We start from the raw sequence: 19,749 nt of genomic DNA on the forward strand, positions 1-19,749 counted from the left end.
GCTACGTAATTATCGCTACGTGGACGAAGAGAGCTTATCGGGTTAGTCGACGCTCCTCTAGCCGGGAAGAAGTAAAAGTCCTTCAAGAGATCTCTTTCAACGAATGGCGCCCGTCGTCGTCGTCGTCGTCGTTGGGAAAGTCGTCCGTAGTTGGTATGAGAATCGGTACGCTGGTCGTGTCTGCTCCACGAAGCACCGGCGGCTTTCGAGAAAATTCGGGGGGACGTTTTACGACAGGTCGGCAATTTGTCTGGCTCGCCTCTTAATTGCCGAAAGGAACGTCACCGGGCGAACAAATTTATCTTTCGTTCGTTTATATACGCGCCGCGTTCGCAACCCCCCGTTCGACCTGTTTTATGGCAGGGCGACCAGATGGGGCGCCAGTAGTGCGAGTCAACGCCTAGTCCGTGCTTCGTACACCGGCGGTAAAATCGTGACGCGCACGTTGCGATTAGCAACTTTGTATAAATATTAATTTGCATCCCGACATCGTCTTTTCCCCTAGGCGTATTCCCTTTGAATTATCAGCGGCGCACGAATCGGCGAAAGCTCGCCGCTGACCGTTCATTCACGCGAACTTGTTGCGTGTCGCATGCGATTAGAATTCCAGGCAGATCGTGATTCGTTGAAACGGGCAAGAAACAAAGAGAGGAAAAAGCGGCCGATTTTACGGTTCAAGTTGAAATACGCATCGGGCATTGCAATACCTCGTGAGGAATCGCGGTTGCTGGCAAACGATACCGTGACATAGCTGGAAAGCGTTCGAAACGCATCTAAGTTGTTCCGAATTAAATAAAAGCTGTAACGCGCCGCCCGGGACTTATGAATAATTCAGTTATCGAACACCTTTCCATTCCAGGGTCTAAAAGTATTGCCGGAAGTTGGAGCGTTCGGTGAAGGGGGCAGGGGTAAAGGGGAAGACGTAGCTGTGCTTTAACGAGAAAACGAAGAATAAACGGTGTTCCGTGAACCGGTCCGACTCGCGGTTAGTCGGTTAAAAGTGGAAAGAGTTAAAAGGGAGCGTTTCGACGGAATGATCCGACCGAAAGATCTGTCAGTAGGTAAACCAGGAGAGTGTACGAGGTTGGAAACGATAAATTCGAGGCTGGCCGCACGAAAGGACCGTACTGCCGCACCGATATTATTAGTTTACGAGAACAGTGACTAAACTATAGACGGCCACTAAAATGGACGGGGATAGTTGGTTAGGTAAAACGGAGAGGTAGGGGTTTTCGGATGGTGGTTAGGACGCGGGGCCGAGTAGCTAGCACCCCGGTTGTTTATGCCTCATTAGCTGCAGTAGTTACGTCAGTGCCCTTAACTATCCTACGAATTGTACAGCACACCCTCTCTGCCAGCCCCTTTACTCTCGAACAACGTGCAATAACCTCTGCGATCCATAACGTATCCAACCGTGCGAGTTTCCACCGTGTCCGCGGTATGCTTGTCATCCGATATTCCGATTGGCTCGGTTTCCTGCAATCGTTCGCGATCAAAGCGTGCTCGTTTATTTATACCTACGTATGTTCCCAACAAAAATGTGAAATAGGTGGCAAAGGGGAAAACCATTCAGAGATACACGGTATTTTGCCACCGGGAAGCGGAACGAATTTACTCCGATTTACGCCGCGTTTCTGTTTCTCCGATAAAACGACTCCGTTTATCTAACGATCAGCGGAGCTTCTCGTCTGCCACGATTTCGCCCTGAATATTTCAATTACGATGCTTGGCGAACACGATCGGTGAATCGCACACGCTGGCAAACCTCGCGTTATCGTTCTCAAGAATCCCAGTTACCGATAAACTGAAATCTGCTTTCCTTTGGGATGTTGACCGACTGTTGTCCGAATTTCTGCACCCAATAACAATAAACGACCGGTCTACCGACAAGAGAGTAATAACGGAGCGGTTGCATCGGGCAGAAACGAGGCTGGTGTACGTGTAACAAACGCGCAATGGCTCGTAGAGCGGTGTTGCTGGCATGCAGAAACGTTGTCGTGCTTCCGGTTAAATCGGTCCCTACAAACTGGAGCACCTGTTAGCGGAACGCCACAGTTGTCTATTCCCGCGTAGGATTCGGAGCTGGTCGCTTTTCGAAAACGTCGCGGCTCGTCAATCAGAAACTTGTTGGTCATTGGCGTACCGCCGATTGTAACGTCGTACCGTGAACTGCGAAGATCGACGTGGTGCGTGTATATCGTACACCGATATTTCCGATCCCGTGTCCTACGATGCCTCGCCGCGAGTTACGATCGACGATAGCTCGTTGGCCAACCGCCCCTCCTCCTCCTCCTTCTCTTTCTCCTCTCGTCTCTCGGCATTCGAAGATCAAAACGCGATGCTTGCAAATGAAACGAGAATAGAAACGAGGCGCCGCGCCACACCGAACATCGTCCGAATCGCCATTCGAAACTGCCTACCTCGTGGAATTCGATTCGCTTTGAATTTTTAATTGGAACGATTGGAATCCAAGCGATCCGGAAATTCAGCACGGGTGTGGTGTTAAATAAGTCGGACCGATCGGAGAGCCGGCTCGCCAAATCGATGGCAAATGGGAACTGGCCGAGGGAAATCGAATAAATTGATACCGTCGAGGAAAGAGCTATCGATTTCTGATTTACGAATCGCCTGGCAGTCTTCGAAAACAGTTGCAAATTCCGATCCACTTCAACCCCTATGTGTTTTCACCATCCGCTATTTTTCTCGATTTTTCTTTCCTTCTGTCTGCTTTTTTCGTATTTCCCACTTCTCCTCTCATCTTTCGAGTATTGTTTAACGGCAAAACCCACGGCAAAGCTTGCGCACGTGCAAAGAGAGCAGCACGTCGTTTTACGGCCGTTTCGTACTAATGGAGTTTCAGCTTAACGCTCGGCAAAGTTCGTCGAAGAACTGCCGCGGACATGTTAAACGATGACGATGGCGAGCATCCGATCAAAGTTCGCAAGCCGATATCGCGATCGCAGTTTTATTTTTTCGCCTGTAAGTTTGTCGGACGCGCGATCGCTTTCCACGTAGTTTTCAACAGCCGCCGAACGAGCCGCTAACGAAGCAACTTAGTCCACAAAATGGCTGTTCGTTATCGGTCGCTCGTAAATCGAGAGGCGCGAATAAACCTCGTTCTTCTTTAATCGCCGCGTTCACGCGAAACGGTACTTTTAGCGATGTAACCTTCCTTCCAGCTAATGCTTCAGACTTTCTCGAGCTTTCTCTAGCCGCTACGTTCTTAAACTAAAATTTTCGCGCTGCTTCAACCAGTTTCACCTGTCAGAAGCGCCTAGCGTGACTCCTAAATCCGTCGCGACAGTTTTAGATCGGGTCGACACGGAGCAACGCGATCGACCGCCTGAAATTAAACGAATCTGGAAAGCTAACGATGCCACGAACCATTGAAATCCAACAACGTTCGGTGGATAACGATATGGACATAGCTACGAGAGAGAAAGATTCGCCGTGAATCGTCTCTCTCTCAATGAATTCGGTTCGCGACATCTTCCAAGGGACTGCGTGAGAAAATATGGTTTCGCGGATTCCCGGACAAAGAAAGCAATATAATCGCAGGATCGCGACTTTTTCAGAGAATGGCCAGAGACGAGAGTTGATATCGCGAATATTTTGTAATTAAACAGAAATAGAGACCACGAGCCGTTGATTCATCTGCTCGTGTTGTGGCGGAAATGTTTCGCAATTAAACGAGGTTGCATCACCGTGGCAACGAAACGTCGAGAGGAGAGAGACAGAGAGAGAGAGAGGAGAGGAAAAAGAGGAACGCGGAGTGAAACTCACCGATAGATCTAAATCCCGTGGGACGTTGTTACGAGCCTCGTGATTATTAATGGTAACGGCCGATAATGATTTCAGGCGAATTTTTATTCATCCAGATTTTTATGTGGCGATCGCGCGCGCTTTTCTCTCGTCAAATAACCACGCGACACTGTAGCAGGAACGCGAAATGGTCGTTTCCCCGGGGAAAGGTAGCGACAGTGCGAAGTTGGTGGCCGTGCTGCGACCCGAAAAAACTTTCTGAAACAGCGCCGCGCGACAACAGTTCTATCCATCAACGAGCGAGCGTAATTTTTTGAAATACAGCCAGTAATTACTTGAAATGTATGCAAATACTTTGTCGCGCGACGCGGCTGATAAATCTGCCGGGATCCAAACTGCAAAACGACGCGACACGCCACCACCCTTGCTCTCCCTATCGCGGGCAAAAATATCGCAGCTCTGCCGGATGAATGGAAAAAGCCGCGTCGAATCGCGATCGTTTGAATTAGTATTTGAAAGCTGGGTCGCGCGAGTTTCAACGTATTCACTGGGTTCGTGATATTTAAGTTAAATACAAGCGAAGAATAACGTAGCAACCGGCGCGAGACTGTATTTTTCCTGACGCTGTGTGATTCGGTGTGGCCTGGTGTGTAGCGTAGTCTCGCCTGTTTCCACCTGAAAGCCACGTACACACATACATAATATATTTAAAAAGGTATCACAGACCGCGCGTATGTAACACGCGCGTCGCATAAGTATGTATTCGACCCGGTTCACCGACTATGCAAGAAAATGCACGGGTAAAGAGGACGGGAGAAAATGTGACCGAGGCGGAATAAAGAAACGCGACGAGCTGAAAACAGTGAAAGAAACGGCGCAGGCACTGCCGAGTCGAAGAGATCGAGAGAGCCAACCGAGAGAGGAGAGAAGCTCGGGGAAACAATCGTCGAATGTACGTGTTGCGCGTAAATTCGATCGCGCCTTTCTGTACGCGAGTACGAGAAGAAATTGAAAAAGGATCGCGCAGGAAACGAGTGCGGAGTCACGCGTCAGAGACCGAACGAACAACGCAAATGGAGACAGGGAGCGAGGAGAAAGCATGAAACGAAGGCAAGGTAAGACGAGGCACAGGGCCAGCAGATAGGGGAGGATTACTCGCACTCGAGAGCTAAGAGCACGAGGAAATAAAGGCTCGCGCGAGCTCGTGAAACGCCACTTTCTTCGAAACTTTTTTCCACGGAAAACCACGTGCTCGTCGCAAACAAGAAATACAATGGCTGCGAAAGTGCAACGCGGAAACGAATTAGGCTGCCGTTAAAAAGCTGCTCGGCGAAACGTCGTAAAGTAGCCGAAGCAGTTGCGTGGAGAGAATCTGATATTATTCCCGAGGGTTATCGCTCTGCTTCAAAGAAACCACCTTGTGTTTCTTAGGACGATCGGCGACGATTCCGTTCGAACACCGTCTCCACGTTACTCTCGGTAAAACGTTCCCGTTCGCGTTCTAATAGCAAAGATAGATCTCTCCTACAACTTAATTAACCCTTAAACTACCCGCTAACCTTTCGTTTTGTCGTGGATCTTTCGAAAGACCGTGAAACGAATTTGCCAGCTGGCAGGTCTGTTTGGCTAAACTCGACATCGGCTCGTAATGAGATTTTGAGGCGACCAACGCCAGCGCAAGTATTGGTAGCGTTCCTTAGCATAAGAAAGTTTCCTAATCAATCAATTTCTCGTTTACACTACGAACGTCAACGTCAGCCAGCGTTTCGTAGTTTCGCTGTTGTTCGAGCCTCGGTTTAGCTCGATAGCGCAACGCGAAATCTTATTATCGGGCTACGTGGTTCCTTCGTTTCCGACAGTCGTCGTCGTCCTCGGTACCGGCACGAAACGTCAGTAATGAGTCGACTATCCTATGATTAAGGTAAGCGGTATTTGACAAGACGGAACGAGCCGTATCAGTCGGTAGCTTCTTAACTTCAACCTCTTAATACCTTAATCCGCTTACGTCATGACCAGATTTTACGTGCTCGCCAGGATTACTTCGTATACGTCGCTCTAATCGCGCCATTTTATTCGGCTTCCTTCCTTTAATTTCGTCTTTCAATTATCTTTACGATATCCTTTCCTGGCTGATGTAGTATGGGAAATTTAATTGGATAGATACCAGAAATAACTGTCTTTCGTTTAAAAGGAGATGACCGGCCGATCTTGGCAAACGTTCGCGTCGCGAACACTGCCAAAGTGAATGGATTACCAACGAATTCGAATTGTAACTGTATCAATGCTAATCCACGACGCGGTAGAACGCTGTTGCACAGCTGCTCCCATAATTCAAAGACGAACGAAAAAAAGAAAGAGAGAAGAGAAAAATACCCGCTCGTGATTCGATTCAGGGTGGTATTTACCGAATAGCCTGCAATAAAAGCGAATGCGTTACCTCTCTTTCTCTTTTCTTTTTTTTTTTTTTTTTTTGGTAAAAAGAAGAATCGGCGAAACAGAGGAAACATTCGGGGAATATTAAAACTCATCCGTCGAAACAACTCTTGACCAACGATTTAACGGGCGTGTAATAATCCGATGGTGGTCGAATGAGAGGAAGAAGGCAGGAGGGAAGACGGATGCATCCGGTGTCGCGCATTTTTCTCAACCGGAGCCAGGCAAGAGAGAGCGTAATGACTGGTTAGCGCGAACAAAGTGGCGAAGCTGCATCAAAAGAGCAGCTCGTCCGCGTATCGCGCGCGTTTAACGAGCATGCACTTTGCCTTATCTATTTTTCTTCTTTTTTTTTTGTCCTGTTTTCCTGTTTTTTGTCGGTGACGCGTATCCGAGCGGACTCGGGTCCACCAGGCTCGAAACTGGAATCGAAATCCACGAACAGTAGCTGTCGCGGCATGGAAATTACGACGGGCACGAACGCCCGACCCGTTAAATTAATAGTAATTAGTTAAGCGGACGTTTGGAGCAGGGAGTGCCAGTGAAAAATTGTAACGGCCGGTGATAATAACCGGCGGCAGTTCAGGACGATTTATAAATAACGCGACAGCGTCGAAGAGAATTACGCTCGCGTTTCGCTCGTATCAGATATCCGCGGTCGCACGCGACACCGGACGCGTGTTTCCTCTAAATCGACCGTTCCAGCTCTTTTACTCCCTTTCGATTCTGCCAACCCTTTCACCTCTCGTAGTCGCAGGCCCGCCTTTAACTCTGCCACACACGCGAAACGTGTGTGCGCTCGCGATGCCTGCCATACTCGCCGTGCCCGCCGGCCACTACATCGCCACTGCTGTCCGGAAGTAACTCGTGCCACGCTACTATTACTGTAAATATACCGTCTGTGTTTCGTTCTTCCCTAAGCGGCCGGAACTTTACATGACGCAGTCACGATGAAAACTGCAACCCGATTTTATGGAATCTCTCGACTCCCATAAACCTTGTTTCCCATCGTGGCTTCTACGTTTTAACCAATTAAACAATTACCAATTAATTCCAGGATCGAATAACTCGAGAACGAACGAGCTTAAGATAACGTCGGAGCGACTTTACTGACTGCGACGTTAACCGCACTCGCGTTTTTCGTTACCTTCCGATTCAAACTCGCGCACTCTAACGTTAGATACAATCAACAACAAATCTTCGCATCTCATTGCGATCTCGCCTCACGACACATTCTTAAATTACCCCTGACTTATTAAGTAATTACAATTAAAAAGGTATACCTGGAGATAAGGCGCGTCGTTATTTCACGGTTACTTGGCACGAGCCAGAGTATTTTCACTTAATCACGTCGATAGAGGAAAAAGTAAGAACGAACTTTGATCCTCGTGGCTCGGCAGAACTCTATATTATGTAATCATCGGTGGAGAGCGCAAACATCGACGTTCTCGATCGATGAAGGAAGATCGTATCAATTTACCAGAAGAGCGTGACGACGGTGTCGAATTGAATCCGCGATAGCGATACAATCCGTGTCGTTACGGCGATAATTAGCAGCCGCTTTGAAGCACTTAACTAGCTGGCCGTGCTTGGAAATTCGTATCACTTTCTCCACTGTAAATTTCAACTGAACTGGTTGTCTTCTCGTTCGTCGTTTGCGACGCGATACGCCGTGACTTTCGGTCGGGAAACATAGCGGGGACGGGCACGCTACGCCGGAGAAAATTTTCGCTGATAACAACGGGACCGGAGCTAACCAACTTCGCGTGTCGCTCGAGTTCTTCGCAGATTCTTCGCAAGGACGAAATAACGAGCACCATCCGCCTCTCTCGACTCTTACCGCTCCTTTTCCTCTGCCTTTTTTCGAGTTATTTTCGTCGGTGAAAGAGTTCACAGAAATTCCAACTGTTTCGCATAGGTAGTACTATTTTCCATGTAAAATCAATAACGAGAAGCTGAGAAACGACACAATGGAAACGAAACCCGAATAATTTCTTCAAATAGCTACTTCTATATTAGCTAGCTAGCTTATAGGTTAATTTATTTAGTGTACGGTTACGGACGTCATTTACGAAGCGTACAGTTCTACGAAAAGCTAAGACACTGCTCGAAAATAGAAGAAGGTTCGCGGAAAAAGATAAGCTTCTGAAACATGAAGATTCTTCTAGACAATTCGTTTTACGCGAGACATTATCGAAAAGAGTATTTCGAGAAATCGGAACGGTGTATACACGTACACGTAATGACGCAACTGAATGAATAATTTATCAATTTATCGATAAATCGTACGAATCGAACGTTTTGCATTACTTACACTCGTTTAACCTTGCCCTCTGGTAGGTTTCAATGATATACGATATACCCTGGTTTCGCATAAAATGAAACGTCGACAACGTGCAATTGCACTGGCAACTATTGGAAATCAAAATTTCATACGCGATACCGCATGCATTCGATAAAATATGAAACGCATTACTACAATTAGATTCGTCAATCGCGGTTTCATTACTACATCACTGTCATATGGGTAATAGCTGTCATTAGCTGGCCGTAGCTCGTGTTCTACCGTTCGAAATGATAGTCTATAGTTTGCCTCGCTCTATTCGTAGGACGTTCGTGCAGAAACGTTCCAACTGAATTAACTTGTTTCTCGTTAACTCTGATTCTGCTTGTTGAGAAACCTGCGACGAGAAAGCAAGGCGAAAGGAGTCGACCAGGTTTGTACATCGATGTTATTGAAAAAACGGCTGCTGTCAGCAACGAGAAGGATAGAAGGAAAGGGAGAAGGAAAGGGAGAAGGAAAGGGAGAAGTAAGGAGCATTCACCTTTGGAGAAACGTCAGGAAAGCGGTGCGTCAGCTCACGTCTTGACTGAGTTTACGAGGCACCATAGCCACGAGTGTATTTGCTCGTCGAAATCCACAGGATGCCGGTTTACGGGTGACGTAAACGGGTTCTAGCAGTCGGCCTGCCGCTCGACCCGTCCTTCTGCCTTGGCCTCTGGTGGTTTATGGTCTGGTTATTCGGTTGACGCGACCCTCGCCACTTTACAAGATCCGTGCAAAGCGGGGAGTTCCGGGGAAACGCATAATAAGGTTTTCCCTGGCTCCAGAGCTCGGTTCGTTCTCGTCCAACGGATCACGGATGTCTCGTTCGCTTCTTCTTCGTTTCTACTTCTAGCTAGTCGCTCGACGTCCCGGATCGGTCATTCCTGGAAATCAGAACAACGGTTGGAAAGGTTGAAAACAGGAATCCACAGCAGGATTATTTACGAAGCTGCAGCGATACTGTTTTGGCAATTTGCCTGTTGTCTAGAAATAAATTTCCCGTTCTCGTGACCTGATAAATCGCGCATAAATTTTCTGCAGGTTCGAGTCATTGTTCGAAATCATTATTGGAAGCTCGCCGTGTTATTCCGATTGCTTCGACCCACTCTGCCCACTCTGCCAATTACGGGAAGACGCGTAACGAAAAGCAAAGCGGTCGCTTATTATTCCTGGGACTGTTCGATCCAATCTTACGTGATCAATTTGTAAGTTCGCAAGGAATAACGAGTAATCGCGAAAGGCGCGGGTCGAATCACGCCAGGATACGTTCGGAATTCGAGGGAAGTTGGAAAGTTCAGATTGTCTTTCCCTATTTCCTTAACACCGCTTCTCGTAACACACTTCCCCTCGTTGTTCGATATCTTTGAGCGGCGAGACGAAGAAACAAATTGGACGTCTTCTCGCTCGTAATCGGAAACTGGCGACGAGAGTTTTACGGTCGGACGTCGAACTACGCGGTACGCCGGATTAAAGATGTAGAAACGGGGCACGAGAAACAGAACAGTGGACAGTGCCGATCTCGTCGAATCTCGTCGTTCGTTTTTTCATACGTTACCATATTTACGCGAATGATAAAATTCGAAGAACTCGAGAAAACTCGCGCTACCGCTAGAAAGGGCTGCGATCTTTCGAGAAACGTGCTAATCGCGGCAAGACGAGCGGTAAACCAGACGTGATAAACGTTTGCTTGAAACGTAGCTAATTCGACGGCGAATTGTACGGTGGCAAACTAGCGGCCATGACGGTGAATTTGGTAGAGAGGCAAAGTTGAAGCCGTACGTGTCCCAGGCTCATAATCGTTGATTATTTCTTTGTTGGGGAAATTTGGATAGTTGAATCTACTCCGGGGCGACGAAGTTTCAAAGTACCAACAGCATCGTAGCAGGTTTCGACTTACAATTCGAGTCGCAACTTCGAGCCGCTCTCTTCGTGGTACGTCGAAGCAGAAATTGCTGCTTTCCCCCGCCTCGACGTTTTGGAAGCATCCTGGCAACTTCTAACCACCGTTATACACATCCTAGTTCACTCGGGGGACCAAACAATTCGCTGCTATCTCTCCCAACCGGCACTCGAGTTTCAAGCTAGTTTCAGGCCTGGCAGATAAGATGTATCTAGGAAGCTGTAAGAAAGAAACTGCGAGAAGAATACCAAAGTACCGTGATAATTGTGTCCTACGAGCGAACGAATCCAAGATATCACGAATATCGCGTACGTTTTGATGATCTGAACGAGAATTACGAATTACGTACGAACAGGTACGACGGGAATAGGCAATTATGAAATTACTTGCTTTAGAACTGGGCGAACGTTTTGACGAAACTTTGTCGAAATTTCGTACTGGTATAGTCCGCGTCGAGGAAACTGTAGATTCGAAGAGGTTGAGAGAAGAGAGGAGAAAGAATTAGGTTTGTTCGGTGATTCTAGAAGACGTAGGATCTCAGAGACTTCGACAACGATTTCGTTATCGTGAAGAACCGGCCAAGTCCAAGGAGTCCTTTGAGAGACGTTACCTCGTAGCGAATACACAGGTCGCACCTTAACAAGCCCGGAACCAAGGGAAAAGAGACGCAAAGGAGGACAGACAAAAACGAGAAAAACGAATGTCGCTTAATCAACGCTTCTCACTCGACGAATTTTAAAGAAATGTCGTAGAAGTTGCGCACGCTTCCGTGGCCCTTGTCTACCTCGACGAGTAAACGAGCAAACAGAAGGTATGGAAATCAGGAAGAAGACATTCCCGAAACGAACGCTTCGCTCGATAAAGTAGTTCGAGTCGACGCGTGCCGAAACACGTACATAATTCTCGAAACCTCTTTCGAACATGAATTTTGTTCGAATCGAAATACTTTCGAGAAAATTTCGTAAATGCAATTTACTTAGCGCGTACCGTCCGTTGGAAAACGTTCGCGACGAGAGTATTTCTGAAGGAATACTTGTCGAAGAAGAGAAGGAAAAGGAGCAACGAATACGCTCGTCGACGAAGAAAAGGAGAAGGAAGAGCTTGATCGACGGAGAAACGCTTTGTTCGTTGATCGGCATCGGGCCGATCGACCTTCCCCTTGGTCGAAGAATAAAGAGAAACCTTGCTGGCCTGTACAATCGGAAGGCCCCATAGTTCGTGCTCACGGAAACGTGTCTAAAGCGCTTGACCATTTATTGTCTACTCGAAGATCACCGCCAGTCTGCCATCTTCACGGACAATATCTATCCTTCGAGCTTTTATCGACTGACCGATCGATTCTACCTGATTGCGACACCATCTTTGTCATACGTGACGCCTCGTCGATGAACGCTATATAGATACGATTATAGCGACGATGTCCGATGCAGCGAAGCGTTCTCGTCGTATAAGAGCGAACGGCGAAAATGCGACGTCTGTCCGACAGCAGATTGCGCGAAACGTATCGAGTTGGAGGAAGATTTCTAGAGAGCGAAGAGAACGACAACGCGACGCGTTCGACGATCCTGCGGTATTCGATAAAAGTTGCGAAAGCGATCCGGCAGGACGGTGTGATGATTTTCTAACGTTGGAATAAGATCCAACATCACGTAGGTCAGATTCGTTTTAATACGGTTCGGCCATTTGACGACGGAGGTTCCTTTTCCGTGAAAGCTGGACGAGGTCCAGCCTGAAGCAGGACATCCACTAGGGGCGGACGTGCCTCGCCGTAATTCAAGCGGATAAGAGAGAAGGTGGTCCCGGGTCTTGGTCTGGGCAGCAAAGTCCACAAGGTGGCGGGTACACAGAGGACGCGAATGAGAAAGCCGTGTAAAAAGGATCCCGGGGATTAAGATGACAGAGGCCGCGATGGAGCACGGTCGGCCATGAACGTGATTCCTACTCTGGAGTCGATGGGTATACTTCTTGGAAGAACCGGCAGCCACTTAACTCCTTCGAGATCGATCCTTCTCAAGGTAAACTGTATGCCGGACGTGACGTACTTCGTTCGAGCCCACTTTCCTTCGGCCGCGTTACCGTTTCTGTCTCTCCTTTCCCGCCTGCCTTCTCCGGCTGTTCCGATAAAACCAAGCCGATGGAAATCCAAAGTTTGATTTATCCATCGACGATCTAGAAAATAAAAAGATAATACCCAGAAGCGGTTGATTGGCACGCGGTCGTGAGAAGCGGCATCGCGAAATCTAACTATTATTCGTAACTGGTTCTAGACGGAGAATGCTGGCGCGAAGAAAACGCGATACCTGCTGTTCAAATTGCATTCGCTTCGGTTCGTAAAGCTCGTCGTCGTCCGCGACCGGTTGCGACGACGGTTTTCAAGCTGAGCGACATGGCACAAAGAGACACCGGTATGTCGGAGAAGGAATTTCAGCGATAGCGCCGATACGCCGTGCTTTCGATATTTCCGCACGTTAGGGGAACAGGAAACCAATGAAATTCGTGGATAGTGTGCTTAATTAGGGCGCAAGTTCGGGCGATCGCAACAAGAATTCCATGGTGGGTTCGAGTTAGCAGGTACCGGACGATAAGCCAACTCGTTGGATTGGCCGGTTGGGGCGGGGTAAATCGAATCGAGAGGAAGAGGGAGCGCGCAGGGCGGAATAGCTGCCGGCAATTATAACGTTGTACGAGGCCCGAGCAGTAAATAATGGGTTTTGGGCTTGTCCGGTATTCAGCCAGAGCGTCAATCACCCTCAATCAGTTAGCGGGCTGGCTGCGACCTAAATCAGAGGGTGCGAGAGGGAGGCTGGCGAACGAGAATACGGCCGAGAGATCGAGATAAACGGAGGAGGACAGAGGGACGGACGACGAGCTTGATATCGGACCCGGTGAGTGTCAGCCGATAAAGCCGGAATGACAAAGAGGGAAAGACGGCTGGAAGACAGCTCGGAGGATGATTGAAAGGATGGCGGCTGGAAAAAGAGAGGGAAACGACAGCCAGGTATTGCGAAAGTATCGCGCGGGATCCGGCCAGCCGGCGTTCCGTGATCGCCTCTTTTCAAATGTTCGTTCACGAACGTCGAACGTGGACGTGTCGCGTCTACGGAATATTACGTTCGCCTCGAACCAGACGAGATCCGTGTTAATAAATTTCATGCATCGAAAATCCGACGATGGAAGGTCGACTGGTTAATCGCAAGTTCGAAGCCGACTAATCAATTAACGCGAGTCGAGGTGGCGCGCTTGCGAGTCGTATGAAACTCCACGTTCCATCCTCGTCGCCTTCCCTCCTTGTCTCTTTCGTCTAATCTCTCCCAACGAAATTGTACGAGCTACGAGTACGAGGCGATCGCATCTGGCAAACGGCACTGTTCGAATTGAACCGCCGTCGACCTTGTCGAGTTATCGTACGCGCGCGTTATCGTTACTCCGACCGTATTGAATTCGCGACCGAACCAACCTACCGTATACGACAATCGAGAAAGTTGTCGCATCACCCCGACCCGACGACTAGGTCGCTTTCGATTCCTGTCCTCTCGCACAATGCTCGTTATCGGTGACGCAGCTTCTGTCCCGAAAATGGAAGACAACGATGAATATTGCAACACCGAGGAACGCCTCGGTGTTTCCATCCTCCCTGTCCGGCACATACATTCTCGGTTCGTTATCAGTTGGAAAGGTTTACGCGAATTAGTCACGACACGCTGGAATTCGGCGTACAATCGCGCCAATCTCGTTTCGATAGTTTCAAAAATGATTCCACTTGGTAAAATACGCGAGCGAGAGGAAACGCGCGGCGCGGCTTACGTTCGCGAAAGATTCGATTCAAAGGGGAACAATGTAGATCGGGTTTCTACTTGCTTTCCTTTAAAACTCTCGCTCCAGGCAAACCGTTTATATCGTTCTCTGTTCCCTCCTGAGAATAGTTCCGCTGGTAGACGGTCAAAACTTCCTCCCACGCGGTTTCGTACCCGGTGTATTCTTTTCCGCGATCGACCAGCCGCGATAAGAATACCGTGCGCGTTCGTTCGTCTATCGAGCTTTAACCTTTCTTTATCGAGCAACGAAGATAACCTCGACGACTGGTCGTATCTCGTATCGAACGTGAAATCCTCCAAAACGACTCGTCGTTCCTGTCGAATCGCTCTTTCAAATCCCGATTCGTCATAATAATTTAAACGCTGTCCGTGATATTCGATTCCTAGGGATGTCGCGCACACTTACGCCTCGCATGCTCGATGAAACTACATTATGGCCGAATTATTCGGCGTAAAACAGTAAAATGTAAAAAGGCTTGACGGGCGAGACGAGCTGGGTGGAGCTTTTAAAAGCTCTCTTTAATCCCGTAGTCTCTCGATTGACCCCCCCCCCCCCCCGCTCCATCGATTTTCATCGACTTTTACGCGCACGTTTCCGTTCTTGCCTAACAGCTTTCGTTTTGCAGCTCGATCAATCCATGCTGAAATCCAATTGCTCGGATGCACCGGTCGTCGGAATAAATTCATTTCACCCTTTGATACGCAGCAAAGTATTTTGCTATCCGCTTTCCTTGCACGGTCGGTTTTAATTACGAGAAAAGTTTAAATTTATTTCGAATATCATCCGCCTCGGTTTTCTCTCGCTCGATAGTGCAACTTTTGTTCCCGTGAGATACATAGTACCGAGGAAACGTGGAGACGAACAGTCCCGGAAAAATATCCTGCAATCGATCCTTTTCGATGAAACTTACACGGTAATAGCTTTGAATTACCTAGAAACTGTGTTTGCACGTTAATGATCGGACAAATAGAAGCGCTCGTTTCGCGTGTGCGCTCGCTAAGCTTAGCTCCGCGAGTTCCTCTCTTTCGTTTAGAAATACTAGAAACCGTTCGATCTCGAACGCTTGAATTTACAAATAAAAGTAAATTACGAATGTCTATCTTTGTCCACGGTGGAATCAAATTTTCCATGGTAAAAGGTAAGAGCTCGTCGTTCCTTCTAAAAATTACATCTCCGTGTTTAGTCCCGTATAGTTTGCAACTAACGGGCGTTAAACGAACGAAAATTGACCAGCGGCTAGTCTACTTCAGCCAACTAACTGTCGCTTTGTAGCAGAGAGCGTAGCTACTCGTTTCCGCTACAAAAAACCGAAATCCCTATAGCTTGCAGAACTGTCCAGTGATGTACTAAAAACGAATCACGATATCAAAACGATCTCGTTGGGAGCATCGTCGTTCAATTTATATCCTTTCCGTGGAAACGCTATCCCGGTCGATGGTTCGGCTTGACTTCTGTCTAGCCGAAAGTGGAATCTCGTCGGAGGCGCGATTTCGTTTGACTGCCATTATCGATTCTCATTACCGTGTGTTCTCGGTGCACCTGTTTCGTTTCCATCGCAAAGCCGCGCGTCGAATTTTCCCCTTGCCGCGTCCTTCCTTCCTTCTCTTTACTCTTGCCAACTATCCCTCTCGGCTATACGGCGAACTTCGCGTAAGAACGAGTCAACAACACAGCCAGCATTTTTACATTTGCATGCAAATAAGCGGGGATCGTGAAATCTATGTGGCCCGATCTGTGTAACAACCCGTGTATACGTAAGCGAATAGAGCATCCTTCGTTCGCAACGAAACTCAATTACGTTTCGTAATCGTAAAAAGGTTCTGACGAAGAATACAATTGTTAAACGAGTCGATTCGTATACGCTGTCTGTCGCGAATACGGTGCCTTTTTCTCTCGATTCCAAAGAAGAACAAATCCATCGAAGAGGATGCAGTAAGGTAGCGCGCGAGTTTTCCCATTACGTACGTTGCGCGTAACTGCAACAATTTGTGTAACGCAGCGAACGGACCGTAAAGGCATTCGGTTGCGCGCATCGATCGACGAGCAACGTAGCACGGTCAAACGTCTCTGTTATCACGCTTCTAGCCTTCCATCGACCGTATCTACGAGACGGCCCCTTTAATCGAGCTCGAGGCAAACTCGAGAACTTTCCTCGTATTGTCGTTGCACGTGTAACTCGCGTCTCAGCCTCTTACTTCTCCTCGTCGTCCTCGAGCTGCCAGTTTCCACCGAAGAACCGAACGGCTGCCATCGTGGCGCAGCATCGCGTCGTCGCAAGCTTTTTTCCAATTCGTCACACCAGACAATCTATGCACGTAAGTGCAGCATGCGACGTCGCTCTGCAAGACACATCGCTGGTAATAGGATAATGCTGGATGTAAACGGCCGATGGCACGCGTCGAGGAGGCACATCCTCGAATTTAGCGTCTCTGTTATCGGCCGTGCTGTAGCTACGCTCTTCCCGAATTAAGCCATGGTCCCTTTAATCGAAGCTGACGCGAGCTACACCATCGTTCGTCGTGTCTTCGCGCTACACCTGCTGTGTCCCTTTACGTTAGCGAAGCAGCCGGGAACACGGCCGTTCGTTTGCAGATAGAAATCAGCTCGTCGATCTCGTTAATCGTTCCTGGCGCCAACACACCCTTTACGAGATTGTTCTTCCAAGTCTCATTATAGAGACTGGCCGTTTCTCACCGGGCGAAATACGCGTTAGAATCGTGCGTCGTGTAAGATACTCGGAAAGATGCGAATTCGAGGTGACGATTTTCGTTAAGAGAGCGTGAGATAGTGGCGAACGAGGGATACGCGATAAACGCGAATATAACTCCCGCAACACAATTCAAGTGGATTGGTTCGAGCAACCCTCCTCCACCCGCATGTAAATAGGTTTTAATATACCAACGCGTCGTACTTGTATACCAACACTCGGCTTCCAACGAGTAATTTCAAGCATTTAACCTGCGAGAGGGTTTGAATGGCTGAAAGGGCTCCTGCTGGGTATAGGGGACGCAAGCAGTCGGAGAGCAGTGTGAAATTTAAAGTCTTCAGAAAACAACGCGCCAGGTGCGGCGTTATTTGCGTTAATCAAATGCCTCTCGAGCCGCTATTAGCACGCCGTGTCTAATCCGTGAAGAACGCCTGGAAAATTCGATTACGGATTCGAGCGGCTCGCTTTTCTGCTAAATTAACCAGAGAGGGAAGGGAGAGAACGAAAGAGGAAGGGAAAATACTCACGCGCATTTCTCTTATCCTTGGTATTCGTCACCTTAGCCGAGCCTGATTTTTATTAAAATCTCTCGCGCTACCTTTCTGCCCGTGAATTGTCATTCGAAATGCTAATCAACATAAGGGAGTTCGTAGTAAATAAATTAAACGAACATGCCGAGCGGAGATAAAAAAGAAAATGAGCATGAGTTTGCGGATGGAATGTTCGTTTTTTTAAAGGGTCTGTAGAAAACGGCCAAGGGGGATGTTCAACGTATTCTATGAGAAATTACGAAAAATAATCCTCGAAAATTATCATGAGAATAGCTTCATGGTCGCGCGCTGAGGTCTACCCGAACAACAATGCCGTCTGGTCCTATCTGCATAACAATGTTTAGCCGTGAAAACAAAGCTCCGTGACGTACCGGGTCAGCGCCGCGCCGGTAAAAAAAAAGGTGATATATTAACTAGACCGTGGTTTTCGACAACTTCGTCGAATTTAAAGTCGAACTCGTTCGTAATCGTTCCCGTGTCCCAACGAAAGGAACTTTACTTTTCTCTCGACGAACCTCGATAATTTCGAAGATGTTAGCGAGCGTTCGGAAAGGAGAGTGCGTGTTGCACACGGATGGCGTGTTCACGGGCAGTAACCCTAAATATTAACACGGGCCCCATGCGGGTGAATTGCCCACCATTACCATCGCCACCGTGCTTGGTCATTAGCGTGGAAATATTGAATTTCGTTATCGACCTGCTATTACCGGACTGACCTGGCCACAAGAACGACTATAAGGACAAGGAAACTACAGTGGAAATCGAACGTGTCGGACCGAAACGCCGCTCTTTACGTCGTCGCTCGTGAACGTCGTACAACTATGTTCGATGTTACTTTGGGATATCTTTTCTGTCGCGTAACCATCAACGTCGACGCGTTGAACGTGGAGTCTTTTAAAATTACACGGAGCGGAGGAACTTGATGGAAGGGAGTGTGCGCGCTACGATGCAGGCAGAAACGCGAGACGAAATATTGTAATAAGAGGAAGAGCGATTGTCTGATGAAATTTTGTCGGCGCGTGTTCTTATCGACTCGCTCGTCAAAGGATGACTCCATATTTGTCGAGCTGGCTTCGTCGTCTTCGTCGTCGTCGTTACCGCCGTTTCAGTGCTTTCTGGCGGCGCCTCGTGCCGAGAGAAAGAGAGAGAGAGTAGTTTGTTCAGAATTCAATTTATGAGCTTTGCTTTTCACGAGCTCGCATCTACAGAAGAAGATGGGTTTTTATTTAATGGGTAGCTCGTATCGCGAACGTTCAACTCGAAATATGTCGCTATTACGGAATAGCAAATTGGAGCTAGAAGAGGATTGATGAGGAACAGGAGGATGGTTCCAAGTATAGTTAGACCGCAATTGCAAGCCGTGATATCGTGTGTACGCGCAGCGTGAGAGCTTCGGTGAACTCGTGTATTGTTATTCCCCTGTTAATGTTAGCATCCACCTACGTACGCGTCGGGCCACACTCCTCGTGCGTACACATGTCTCTCTCTCTCTCTCTTTCTGATACATTCATCGAATGTGAAACTTTAGCCGGGAATCGAGACCAGGTCGTCTTAATTACGCGCTTAGGAGCCGGTGCGCTTCGCAATCGTTCAACGTGTGCTTTAAAGCTCATAAGCCACAGATTCGACGTATGAACAAGTTGCCGTCGCCGCTCTCACGAACTTCCTGTTCTTTGTTCGTACAGTGCGTACGTAGCATACCGTTCGAGGTAATCATCCTCGTTCAGACGATTTCGTGACTTGCTACAATATTCGGATTAATAATTTGTCGAGATGGTCGCGCTTCTTTCCAGATTAAACGGCCTATTAGATATTCGGAAAGTTTCATTCGACATTTTTCCGCCGTTACTTTTGCGGTGGATCGTGGCGCAACAAGCAGACGCGACTGTGGAAAAAAGGAAGCAGGAACGAATGGAATGAAAGAGAATAAGAAAAGAGGGAAGAAGAAAAAGATGCGAGCCTAGAGGTGAGAGAAAGAGAAAAAGGAGGGCAGAACAGTGACGCGGATCAACGCAGAGAGCACTCGGCCGGCAGTAGTACGTCACGATAGCGTCAGTCGCAACTACGCGTCCCGTTCCGATATGTCTGACTGCATGTCGTTATTTCTACTGAAATTCGTCGCACCGTCCGTAGGCATGACTACGCGGCCGCGCACACACGTGTACGTACACGCAGCTCCGGAAATATTCACCGGAACCAACTTCCATTTCGACGAGACTCATTGTCGCCGACAGCACGAACGTGAAAACAAATA

At 48.1% G+C, this 19,749-nt stretch overlaps 2 protein-coding genes and 1 long non-coding RNA gene across 4 annotated transcripts in view; 1 reads left to right on the forward strand and 2 right to left on the reverse strand.

The window, feature by feature from the left end:
- Positions 1 to 19,749, forward strand: part of LOC126871696 (nephrin-like) — a 253,004-nt gene that overhangs the window by 152,189 nt on the left and 81,066 nt on the right. The gene's annotated exons all lie outside the window — the stretch shown is intronic.
- On the reverse strand, positions 568 to 12,436 carry LOC126871779 (uncharacterized). The gene is made up of 3 exons (XR_007691736.1): positions 10,419 to 12,436; positions 9,021 to 9,405; positions 568 to 4,437 (listed from the first exon to the last, which is right to left on the reverse strand). It is a non-coding gene; the product is annotated as an uncharacterized LOC126871779 (long non-coding RNA).
- Positions 12,452 to 19,749, reverse strand: part of LOC126871772 (uncharacterized) — a 102,506-nt gene continuing 95,208 nt past the window's right edge. Inside the window, exon 4 of the mRNA XM_050630985.1 lies at positions 12,452 to 12,590. The gene's annotated coding sequence lies outside the window, so the exon portion shown is untranslated. The remainder of the gene's footprint in view (positions 12,591 to 19,749) is intronic.

This window comes from Bombus huntii, chromosome 12, assembly GCF_024542735.1.
Source record: "Bombus huntii isolate Logan2020A chromosome 12, iyBomHunt1.1, whole genome shotgun sequence".
NCBI classification, from domain to species: domain Eukaryota; kingdom Metazoa; phylum Arthropoda; class Insecta; order Hymenoptera; family Apidae; genus Bombus; species Bombus huntii.